Genomic DNA, 12,931 nt, shown 5'->3' on the forward strand with positions numbered 1-12,931 from the left:
CTATAACTATGATTACATGGAAATCTTAACTAGAGTAAATCTATTTGTGATGAATATCTCAAACTTTAAGTTAGCTAGGTATGGAAATTTTCTAATAGCATACACAAGGTTGTCCTTATCCAACTGTCTCCTTATAACCAACTGTAGTTACGTGTCTGTAACAAGACACTTTGTGTACTACCTTAATCTTGTTTCCTTGGATATTCTTCCTGCAGAGCTACTGTTATTCTAACCTATGATTTACTTCTATATAAACTATACCAAACAAGCTATTCTTGGTCAACTGGAAACTACTTTCAGCCATTTTGTGCTGCTTTCAGCAATGGGCAGTCCCAACCGTGCTGATTACATTTTAGGGCACGAAAGATGGTTTTGCTGAAAGATATTGAATAGATAGGGGCTAAATTAGAAAGCAGATCCCCTTAGGTAATGACTTCAGGATTACTACCTGAACCACAAGAAAACTGGCATTGGGTAAATAAATTCAAGGAGTTAAATGCATGCATCAAAGATTGGTGTGAGGGATTTTTTTTCCCCTTTCAGACAGTAGTGAATCTGTGGAATTCTTTACCACAAAGGGCTGCAGAGGCTGAGTCATTAAAGGCTGAGATGGATTTTTATCAAGAGTTATGTGGAAAGGCAGGAAAGTAGGGTTGAAGATTATCAGATCAGCTGTGAATGATTTCATTGAATGGCAGAACAACTTAATGGATTGAAAAGCCTACTTTTGGTCCTACTACCTATGGTTGTACCATTTAGATAATATGTTTTTCTCTTCTTTCTGCCTAAATGGGCAACATTGCATTTTCCCACATTATGTTCTGTTTGCCATATCCTTCTCCATTCACTTAAGCTGTCAATATCTGTTTCTAACCTCTTGGTCTCCTCTTCACAATTTATTTTTTCCTGACTATCTTTGGGCTATCAGCAAAATTGGCAACCTTCCATCCCTCATCTATGTTATATGTGTAAATTATAAATCCCTTTGGAACTCAACTTGATATATCTCATCACCCTGAAAAAGACCAATTAAAATCCATTCTTTGCTTTCTGTTACTCAGCCAATATTCTTTGCATGCTCATATGCTGCCATCTAAAGGCTGACCTTTTATTTTCCACAATTCTAAAATTTCATATGGGCTTCCTTCATAGAAGGAATTATCTGCCGTGACCCATACAATCGCATAACTCTGCATCTTCTTCTGCATCAACTGAATATTTCAGCATTCTCTGCTACATTACACCCTTTAGCAATGCATTTTATGAATCAACAAATCTCTTTGTCAGAATTTGCCCCTTATATCTCTCCATAGCCTGACTTAGTGCTCTAAGCCGATAACCCTCTCATATCTGAGAGTGCAAAGTTTTCTCCGTTGACCCTGGAGGCAGCTTGTGAAGAAATCTGGGTAATGTCCTCCTGCTGAGGATTATGGATGTTGTATTTCCTTTAAAGCTAATTGTTAGCTCCAGACACACAGACAAACCGATACATTTGTCTTCGAATTCCAAGAACCCCAGACTTGTAACAAATGAATATTGAAATCCGTATGTACATATCTCATAGTTTCATCGCAACATAATTGATAAATTCTCAGGCAGTAATTTGAACATTGCTTATCACAGTCTTACAGCCTTTCATACTTGTCCAAAAACAAACTTTCATATCTCGTAAAACCTCTAATCTGGACTTCTCCCATCTGGCCATACTGTGCTACAATTCCCTCGAAGGCTTTAAAGTGTTCTGTGAAATAAACATAGCTATGAAACACAGGCAGAAAAAAAAATGGATTTTATATTTACGACTGGAGAATCAATTATAGTTCACTTGTAGCCATTATGGTAGGTTTATACTTAAACTATATGTTAGCATAATAATTATCACAGAGTGGAAAAATATAAACTGTATAATCATTAAGTTATAATCAGGTCCTCCGTATCTGAATCCGAGCATGTTCAGTAATCTCATCGGTAGCGTACATCTTCTGTCCTGTAGCTCCCGTAGACTCTTACAACTTCATCTCACTGAATGTCACAACAGGGTTGCTCGATAATGAATCCTGAAACTAAAGAACAGAAAGAAAGTCAGAAATTTATCAGCAGTTGCTTAGATAAATCACATAAATAAATTGAATAACACTAAGTGGAAGAGGAGACGAACTATTAACAGAGAAACATCTCCGACATTTAATCTTGTAATTTTCAATTGTTTTTGAGAAGAGGTAATGTATTATGTAATTACTTTTTCTCTGATAATATATTAGCTGTACTTAATTCTGAATAAACAGGAGTAACCTCAGGATTTTGTTCCCATATCTCCCTTGTACGAATTTGGTACATCTGACTTTATGATTCGCGTTTTAGTGACGGTGGTTTGCACATTCTCAATTGGCCTGTTTTTCACATAGTCTTTTAAAAATTTGATTTTTTATGATTTTGCTTTAAAGGCTTTTTGTTTAAGACGTACATTAGGATGTTCTTTTGTATAAGTAGTCCTGGTAAACTGCCAATGCCTGAAGTCATGATGAAGTGTACTGCGGTGTGTTGAAATATTGGATGGAAGTGTGGATAAGTAACTTTAAAGTTTTAATTTCAGTAGAGAGCAAAGTCAGATGTGATTGAGGTGTAAAAGATATAGCTAATTCAATATTGCCCTTTTAACATCTTTGACCAAAGGTACAATTTGTCTCATACACCCAGTCGAGGAAGGGTCACCGGACCCAAAACGTTAACTCTTTTTTTTCTTCACAGATGCTGCCAGACCTGCCGAGCTTCTCTGGCAACTTCTGGTTTTATAACTAACTTTTTGTTCGCTCTGTTTCAACATATGAAATAGTAGAATTTCAGTAAACTGTAAGCATTGCAGATCATAATGAAGTGGAAAGATTTCTTCATGATCCATGCTCTACCTCCCAAGTAAACATGTCAGATAATACAGTAACATTATGAAAAGGGGCAGGTTAATGCTGACTCTTTGCTGTTTTATTGTGTGCAACAATCATAGTCTGATAATTTTAATGTGGCTCTTAGCCCTGACAGTTCTTCTCTATCATGAAAAGAGAACTGAGGGAGTAGACAGAGTGCTACAACCAGGAAGTTCTAGCATATCTTTACTGTTGGGTGTAGCTGACAAGCGAAGGGACAGCTCAAGCAATCCATCAAATTAGTTCTGTAGAAACTTGTGAGGTTCAAATTCATCTTATTTTGTGGAGCAAATTGGGTGTTACCAAACCATCTGTCAGTTCTCTGCCCTGCTCAATATTCAGCTCTGCTGAAGCAGAGAGTGCAGAATATAGGATGGGTTGTACAACAGGTAGTCAACTCAATAATTTCCACTTTGATCCACACTGATTAGTTTTGATTGACTTGGCCATCGGGAGGCACAGTGGCTCAGTGGTTAGCACTGCTGCCTCGCAGCACCAGGGACTCAGGTTTCATTCCAGCCTTAGGTGACTGTTTCTATGGAGTTTTCATTTTCTCCCTGTGTCTGCATGGGTTTCTGTTGAGTGCTTTGGTTTCCTCTCACAGTCCAAAAATATGCAGATTGGATAGATTGGCCATGCTAAATTGTCTGTAGTGTCTAGAGGTATAGAATTGGTGGATTAGCTATGGTAAATGTGGGTTACCTGGACAGGTTGGGGCTAGGTTTGGGCAGGATGCTTTTTATAGGGTCAGTGCACACTCTTTCTACGCTGTAGGGATTCTATGATTTTACTTATACACATTTTTTAATCCAAACTAAAATTAGATGAGGTTTCCATAATTACTCAGTAAATTATTCTCGCTATTCCTGGATAGAGTAATACAGTGGTCTCTCTCAAGAGCCTTAGAGTAATTTCAAATCTAAGAATATCTGGAAAATTACAGGCAGTCTCTGTTATCACCTCGCTGATTTCTTTCAATAATCTATGTTACATGACTTCAGACCTGGTGAGTTATATTTTCAATTCCACTAGTTTTGTTCCAAAATCAAACCCTTTTCTGCACCCAGCTCCATCAATTTCTCCATGTCGTCCCCTACAATGTTTTTATTTATATTCCTACCATCATTCTCACCATTCCTTCTGTTATCCTCGCCACCAGATTGGTTTACATTTAAACAAGACCTGAAGAGGTAGGGGTTTTATAGCCAGGCTTTCACCTGTTCTTTTAATTTTTCTAAATCTTGAATCCATAATCTCTGCATCAGACATTGGAGTGCAACTTGGTTTAGCTAAAGCTAACTGCTCAGTATTCACTGACTTAACATTTATAGTCAGAGCGTGTGATTCTAAATGCAATTATTCTCAAGCATGGGAGGTAGATATTGATTAGGATATCAATTTGTGTGTTGTCATTGATATGAAACTTAAGACCTTTGATATACATAATACATATATACTTATACATCTTTTTTATATTTATAACCTTATGCTTTTTTTAATGGCATCTTTCTATCTGTAAACAGTAATGGACAATCTACAAACAATCCATTCCAGATGTCCAGACCTGAAACGTCAGCTTTCCTGCTCCTCTGATGCTGCTTGGCCTGCTGGGTTCATCCAGCTCTACACCTTGTTATCTCAGATTCTCCAGCATTGGCAGTTCCTACTATCTCTCCCATTCCAGATTAGATGTCTTTATATCATGCACCTTTGCTGATGGTTGAACAGGCCAATCCTTAAGAGGCAGGTTCTGCCACAACTGCCACACATGAAGCCACCAATTGTAATTTTGGGTTGCTTTCAGCAGTAGCTTCTGTTACTAAGCCAGGAAGTGCATGCTGGCCCAAAAGAGGCATTGCTCGTTTTCCTCTGTAAGGACATATCAATGTTTTGGGCTTTCATGTCGAGCTTGCAAGCAACGTGTAAGCAAAACTTTCCCCTATCATACCGCTGCTGGTCTGTGTTCCTGCTTCCTCTAGTAGCTCCATCAGCAATGACAACATACTCAAACAACTAGCCTTGTGCCTCATCACACACTTCGTCTTTAATGGTCCAGTATACAAACAGATCAATGGCTCACCCATGGGGTCACCCATCTCAGGACTCATTGCAGAGACAGTCATGCAAAGTCTAGAACACACTAACCTCTCCCACATTCAATCTAAATTGTGGATCCGGTACCTGGACAACACATTTGCCATTATTAAGCACAACAAACTAGAAGAGATGCACCACTTTATCAACAATGTATTCACCAGGATTAGACTCACAAGAGAAAAAGAAAGCAACAATCATCTTCCATTTCTGGACGTCAGAACTTATGACCAACAGGGAATTCCAAACCTCAGTACACAGGAAAGCAACACACACCGACCAAATTCTCAACTTCCATAGCAACCACCCCAAAGGCAACAAACAAAGTTGCATTAGGAAACTATTTAAACGGGCCACCACTCACTGCAACATGCCAGAACTACGCAGGGAAGAGGAAGAGCACCTATACAAAATCTACGCTATGAACAGATATCCCCACAACTTCATCTGCAGGTGCCTACTAAACACACAACAACAAGAGGACATGGTATGCTCTAACACATTGGCCACACTGCCCTATGTCAAGAACATATCAGAACTGACAACAAGACTCCTAACACCACTAGGAATCATGGTGGCACACAAGCCCACAGCGACTCTACGACATAGATTAAAGACCCCATTCCCACAACATGCAGAACCAATGTAGTTTACAAAATACCATGCAACGACTGCCACAAACATTACATCAGACAGACAGGAAGGAAACTAGCCATCAGAATACATGAATATCAGCCAGCAGCAAAATGACACGACAAACTTTCCTTTATATCAGTACACTCGGACAATGAAGGCCATCAGTCTAACTGGGACAACATAACCATAGCAGCCCAAGCCAAACATAGACACACACGGAAATTCCTAGAGGCATGGTTCTCAACCCATAATGCAATCGACAAACATATAGAATTGGGACCCATATACAAACCCATACAGAACAAAACAGGAAATGACACTACTCACCATAACAGACCGGACAGTATAAATTCCAAGTGGAGTAGAACAACATCACTTCATCAGAGGCCTCACTGATGACGTTACCTAGATGGTGACAAAACGTCTGAACGAGAACAAGCCAGCTCGGTGAGCAAGTCAACAACCTCACCCACAACCCGAGCTATAGATCTTTGCTAAAAGATCTTTGCTTAAATCAAAATCCTGTGTATGGCCACAATTCCTATTGTTGCATGTACAACTTCAACATTTTATTTGAAGTTGACTATGTAAACATTCAGATTGGAAATGACACATGTGAGCTATTAAGTCGTTGTGTACTGTGAAGAACATAGAACTGATTAGTTCTGTCTGTCCCTACTCTGGTTACCTTGCATTCAGCAACTGACTAGAGCCGACATTACAGGGAACTTAAGTTATCTCAGGGGACTGTAAATAGTATTAATTGTGTTACTAAAAGTTCTGTGTACCATTAACATGTGGTAGAGCATTCTGATTTTCTGACCAGTGGAAACACAGGTGTCAGTTGCATTGGCCTACATAAACCTTACCACCCTAACTTGTTAGCTCTTCCCGTCCAGAGAACAAAGCAGTTAATTCTTCAGTGTTTATGTAATGTACATCTCAGCTGCCATTGAGATAAGGTGGTTCCAGTTTTTAATCTTTATTTCCAGGTTTACCCTGACTTGAAGTTGACTGGAACTTCTCCCAAACTGAAAATTATAATGAACGAGTGAGAAGGATTTTAAGATGAGACCATTATTGCCAATTTTGTTGCAGGGGTGGAGGTCAGTTTGAACAGGATGTTTTTTTAAATTCTCACACTCTGTAATGCAGCACAATCAGTCAGTTAAGTGGTCACTTGTGTTTCCTCTCAGTTATTTTCATGTTTTGATGTTAGTTGATAACTTCATATTGCTTAGCATTGCCGGGGTTTTGAGTAAATATTGAATGGAAATAAAAATTAAGACTTGGCACAACCTACGCTCAACACCAACTGGGACATATTACTGGAACATTTATTGCGGTTACTTAAGCACTAAAGAAGTAAACACCTTATGCTCTGGAAGGAAGGGCTAAGAAAATATTTGCCCACAAACATTAACCTGAAACTTAAAGTTCCATTTAACTGCTAGCTGTTTTTCTGTGGTCAAACAAAGAGTCAGAAGGAGTTCACAAGCAAGTATAAAAAGGCACCTTACCATTGTGTAGAAAAAATCGAGCAATTAAGCATATGCCAATTAGAAATTTCTCACCTTTCAGCTATTATTATCTTGATTCTTTAGCCACGTTATATAAAATTGAAGGTTCATTCTGTGATGGGCCTTTTTCTCAATAGTGACCTTTTGAGAAAGCTGAACTAGACAAGTGTCATGATTTCTATAGTCCCATCTGCGAAAAGTAATAGCTGGAGATATAGGGGAGGATTGGTGAAGGATTTTGGTCTTGCTGATGTTGTGTAAGAGACCATCCTTTTGTATACAGAGCTAAAGAAGTTGAGGGCAGTCAGAGTCACTGATAGTATGTTATGCCTATAATAAGTTATGAATGTGCTGAATGGTCACCTTAGTCTTAGTTCTCAGCCTTTTGAGATTGAAGATTTTCTGTTGAATTAAAACTCAATCATGACCTGTTGGAGAAATTGGTTCTGAAGAACCTCCATGACCAGTGTTAGTCCTTTGCTAACTTTTTATTATTTTTGTTTTTACTTTTTTATCAATTTTGTATTTTGTGTACTAGAAATGACCCATGGACTTTGGCACAGCTTGTGTTTAAAGGAAAAGAACAGGCCAATCAAGTTTTGTTTGTTTGTGAGGCCAGGCCAGGAGGCAGGATGAGCCTTCATTAAAAATGTTCTAATAGTTACAGGAACAATGGGAGGAGCATTGTTTTCAAACAGCTGGCAGAAGATGGCCATTGATGATGTCAGTATTTGGGAATTGGTTCCAGCAAGTCTGGAAAGGACCCTATGTTCAAACGACAAATGACAGTTGACAAGCAAGGCCTCGGAAAGAGTCAATCAGACAATCAGGATGGAACCAGAATTGAAGTTGTTTTTTTGAACTAAAATTTCTGAAAGATGTCTTTTTGGTTGCTACTGATATAGCATGAAGATTTGAAAGCTCCCTACTTATTCTGCTACATCAACGTCCAGAAGTCTAAAGAGTAGAAAGCTGAGTTAGCATTATTGTTGTCTTTGCCTGGGTGAACTGAGACAGTGACCCTGATCAACTTTTCCAATAAGTAACTGTAGACCCTACATTGTGAAATAATGCACTGTGAAAGGCATTGTGAAAGTAATTTGGCCAATTTTGTTATTTTCTTTCATTTATCCCTTAGCTTTTTTTTTGACAATCATTTGTGTGACTGGAGGCTGAAAACGAATGCTTCTGGTTTAAAGCACAGATATTAATCAGATTGTTGTGCTGTCTAATTTTCTCTCTGCTAAAGTTATTGTGTATTTAATGAATAGTTAAGTCTGGAAATTAATTATTCACAAAGTCCAGGATTGATTATTCAAAGTCTGGTTAGGATCATTGGAGTGACTATCTGGGCATCTTTGACAGTTTAATTTTACTGTATTGTGAAGATAGAGGTTGTAAAGCTGATTTGGTTCTACTGTCTGCCTCTTTGTCGTAACACCAGATTGAGGTGATAGTGAAGAGGTGATGCAATGACACAGACTTGCTTTATTCCAATTACAAAAAGGTTTGGATGCCAGTCCATTGTAATGGATGGTTACTGCCGTACTGACACGCAGAAATCATAGGATAATAATATATTTCGTTCAACATCCAGATCTCTGGTCAACTTTCTAAAGGGCTTCACAGCTGGAAAAGTAAAACTGGAGTCAATGGAAAGCAGAGAAAAATTCCAACAGATGGAGCCATTTCTAGCACATGTTTGCAGTAGTTGGTCGATCATCTCAGGTCCTCACTGCTACTCCTAGAGTTCCTCAGAGGTCGTGTCCTCAGCCAAACTATGTTTAGCTGCTTCATCAATGACCTTCCCTCCATCATAGATGAAGATGCTTGCTCTTGATTGCACAATGTTCAGTCATGTTCACAACTCCTCAGATACTGAAGCAGTCCATTTCCAAATGCGGCAAGAACTGGACAATATCCAGGTTTCAGCTGACTGTTGGCAAATAACAATCATGCCACAAAAATGCTAGACAAAGACCATCTCCAACAAGACAGAATCTAACTTTTGCCCATTGATATTCAATGGAGTTACTATCACTGTATTCCCAACTATTAACATTCTGCAGGTAACAGCTGACTTGGAATTCTGCAGCATGTAACTCACCAAAACCTCAACACCTTCTAGAAGGCACAAGTCACGAGTGTGGTTCAATACTCCCCACTTGCCTGGACGTATTCAGCACCAACTACACTCAAGAAGCTTGATACTATCCACGATAAATTAGCTGCTCGAATGACACCACATTCACTCCCTCCACCATCGATACTTAGTGTGCAATATCTAAGATGCATAGCAGAAATTCATGACAGGTCCTTAGACAGAATTTTCCAAACCCATGACCATTAGCATCTAGAAGGACAAGAGCAGCAGATATATTGAAACACTATCACCTGCAAGTTCCCTTCCAGCTACTCAACATCCTGACTTGGAAATATATCACAATTTCTTTGGTGTTCTTGGGCCAAAACCCTGGAACTCCCTCCCTAATGACATTTGGGTCTACCTACATCAGATGGAGTTCAGTATTTCAAGAAGGAAGCTCTGCACCACTTTCTCAATGTAACTAGGGACGGGCAATAAATGATAGAATTATCCTAGCCAGCACATTCATATCCCATAAACGAATAAAAACAAATACTTTTTTTTAAAAGCTATGCTCAGGATGATGCAAGTAGTTCCCAATAAGAACCTTCCACGCAATTGGTTATTCCTCTTGCAATGTAATTCTAGATTTTTCAGGAAAAGAAGTCTATTGAACACTAAGTAGTTTTATAATTGCACATTAAATGTAAATCTCTTGCAAGAAGTACATCCCAAAAGGAAAGGCAAGTGTTATGGAAAAATAAACAAGCGATTGGCACTAGATAATAGAGCCAGTGCAGGCATGATGGGCCAAATAGCCTCCTTCCGCACTGTAATAATTTTGTGAAAAAAACAATACTCTTACCTTTCCACAGAATATTTCACTTACCCAACAACTCTGACCAGTCTTTTTCTTTACTGTTTGTTTCTGAGTTCGATTACAACCTAAAGGGGAAAAATCTCTGTTAATTTTCCCTGGGGATTGGCTAATTGTTGCCCCTACAATACACTATTGTACATCAATACCTCCACGATAAAATAATCCTGCAGTTTAATAAAAGTTGGATTAATGTAGAAGTTGAAGATCTCATATTGCCATTTAATTTTCACAGGTCATTTATGTGACTGAATTTCATGGGTCTGCACTGAATGTGCATGTTAATTAAATTGTAAATTAGGATTTTCTCTTCTGAATGACCAAAATTAACATCACAAACTATTGCTATTCAGTAAATCTCTCTGTTCGCTTATTTTGTTATTTTTTACCCCCCTATAGTTGTTTTAATAAAGCTGTTCGGATGCTATTATACACCTCTAGAGCAGGCAGGATTTGAAGCTGGGTCTCCTGGGTCAGAGGCTGGGGCACTACCACAAGGATATAAAGCATTTCTTTCACTCAATCCCCTTAGAATTCCTGTCCTACCCCTCCCTACAGCTGTACTGTAGAGCAATTTGGGTAAAAGACAACAAAAGGGTGGAAATGAAGTAGACAATACTACAAAAGCAAACAAGGAACAAAGAAAGAGATCGATTTATTTGCATGTTACTGAACTGAACTTACTTGGAACAGAGAAAAAAATTCCTTCATCAATTTCCCTGACTTACAGATGAGCATTTTCCATCAGTGTTGCAATAATATACGCAGAGTCAGCACATGTCAGGGCACCTGAGACTGTCTCACAATATGACCACTTACCTCTTTGTGTTTTCACAGTGAAACACAAGAAGATCAAAATAACAACAAGGCCAGCGTATCGAATTTTGGCTTCAGCTCTTGGTGCTCGTTTTGTGTCTGTATCTGTGCATTAAGAAAAGATTTTGACATTACACTGAAATAGCAGGAAAGCTCACTGTTGACATTTTTTTTTCATTCCAAGACATTCATTTGGAATGGGAGGAAGCTTTTGTGTCCTTCAGCTACATTAACGTTTCCAATTCATTTCCACATCCTAGCTCGCTGCCCTGACTGAGTTAAATGAACTTTTTACACTGTTATTCAGAAAGATGATGATCGTAAGCTTTTTTTGCTTAATGTAGCTTGTAACCTGTCCTACAAAGTAGCCTCCTATGGCTTCTGCAGAGATTACAATGTTTTGTAGACTTTAGACACTTAAGATGGGTGTAAATATCAGATGAATAAATTGAATAATTTACATAAATATTAAGAAATGGGAGACAGAGCGGGCTTTTGAACCTTTGGACTTGTTCTGCCATTCACCAAGATCATGGCTGATCTTTGACTTATCTCCACTTCTCTACATTATCCCTATATCCTTTAACTCCATTCATACCCATCAATCCATTGACCTTGACACGGTGGCTCAGTGGTTAGCACTGCTGCCTCACAGTGCTAGGGACCCAGGTTTGATTCCAGTGGAGTTTGCACGTTCTCTCCACGTCTGACTGGGTTTCTGCTAGGTGCTCTTGTTTCCTCCCACAGTCTGAAGATGTGCAGGTTAGGTGGATTGGCCATGCTAAATTACCCCATAGTGTCCAGGGATGTGTAGGTTGGTGCATTAGCCATGGAAAATACAGAGTTACAGGGATACGGAAGGGAGACAGAACTGGGTGGGATGGCCTTCAGAGGGCCAATGTGGACTTGGGCCAAATGGCCTATTTCCACATTGTGGGGATTCTATGATTCTCTGACTGGAACATATCCAACCACTTAGCATCCATAGCTTTCTGTGGTTGAGAAATCCAGGAATTTACAACCTTTTAGACATAAGACATAGCCGCAGAAGTAGGCCATCCAGCCCATTGAGTCTGCTCCACCATTCAATGAAATTATGGCTGTTCAGATAATCCTCAAAACTAGTTTCCTGAAATATCCACATAACCTTTTTCTCCCTTACTGATTAAAAATCTGTCTATGCCAGCATTGAACACACTTATTGAACCAATGTCAATATATCTCTACAGATCTCCTGAAGTTAGTTTAAAAAACGGATGAGTTTTACCCTGATTCTATGAAGTTAGCTCATTCTATCTTCGGCCTTTAACCCTTGACCTATGGAGCATTGCACCTTTTTTAAACTTATTTTTGCTTACCCATAATACGTCAACAAAGCTGGGTCATCTTGCCTTCCCTGTGTCTGAATGTGTGTATGTTTGAGATAAATAGGGATCTAGGTTAAGTCTACATAGTAGTTTAGATGGAAACTGGTACTGCTACTATTGTAAAAATATAATTTGTTTTCAATAAATGTATTATTTTTGAGTTTGTTGAACAAACCTGATGAAATCTCTTTTGCTATAGGTAATAGTAATGAACAGAAAAGAAAATGACAATTCGTGGTGATTAAAGAAGACTGTACACTTTCAGTACAGTGCATGGAGTAATGGGAAAATGGGCAGTGGGAATTTCTAAAATTAGACCAAGACTAGAGGTTTCAGTTGTGTGGGGAAGCTAGAGAAAGCTCCCAGTTTCTTATAGGAAATGTTGAGGAGATGTAGTGGACGTAGATTGGGTGTTAACAGCATAAGTGAGTAGAGTTAGACGATGTAGAACCGGAGGAGACAGATTGAGATAATTACCCCAGAGAAGCAGGGAAGGAATTAGGGGATACTAAATTAAAACCGAAAGAACTGCGGATGCTGTAAATCAGGAACAAAAACAAAGTTGCTGGCAAAGCTCAGCAGGTCTGGCAGCATCTGTGAAGGAAAAAACTGAG

At 38.9% G+C, this 12,931-nt stretch overlaps 1 long non-coding RNA gene across 1 annotated transcript; it reads right to left on the reverse strand.

The window, feature by feature from the left end:
• Positions 1-609: 609 nt before the first annotated feature.
• LOC125487041 lies at positions 610-11,064 on the reverse strand. Its single transcript, XR_007265617.1, has 3 exons — positions 10,954-11,064; positions 10,147-10,202; positions 610-2,063 (listed from the first exon to the last, which is right to left on the reverse strand). It is a non-coding gene; the product is annotated as an uncharacterized LOC125487041 (long non-coding RNA).
• Positions 11,065-12,931: the final 1,867 nt, after the last annotated feature.

The sequence above is a fragment of the Rhincodon typus genome, chromosome 35 (genome assembly GCF_021869965.1).
Source record: "Rhincodon typus isolate 14 chromosome 35, sRhiTyp1.1, whole genome shotgun sequence".
Lineage (NCBI taxonomy): Eukaryota > Metazoa > Chordata > Chondrichthyes > Orectolobiformes > Rhincodontidae > Rhincodon > Rhincodon typus.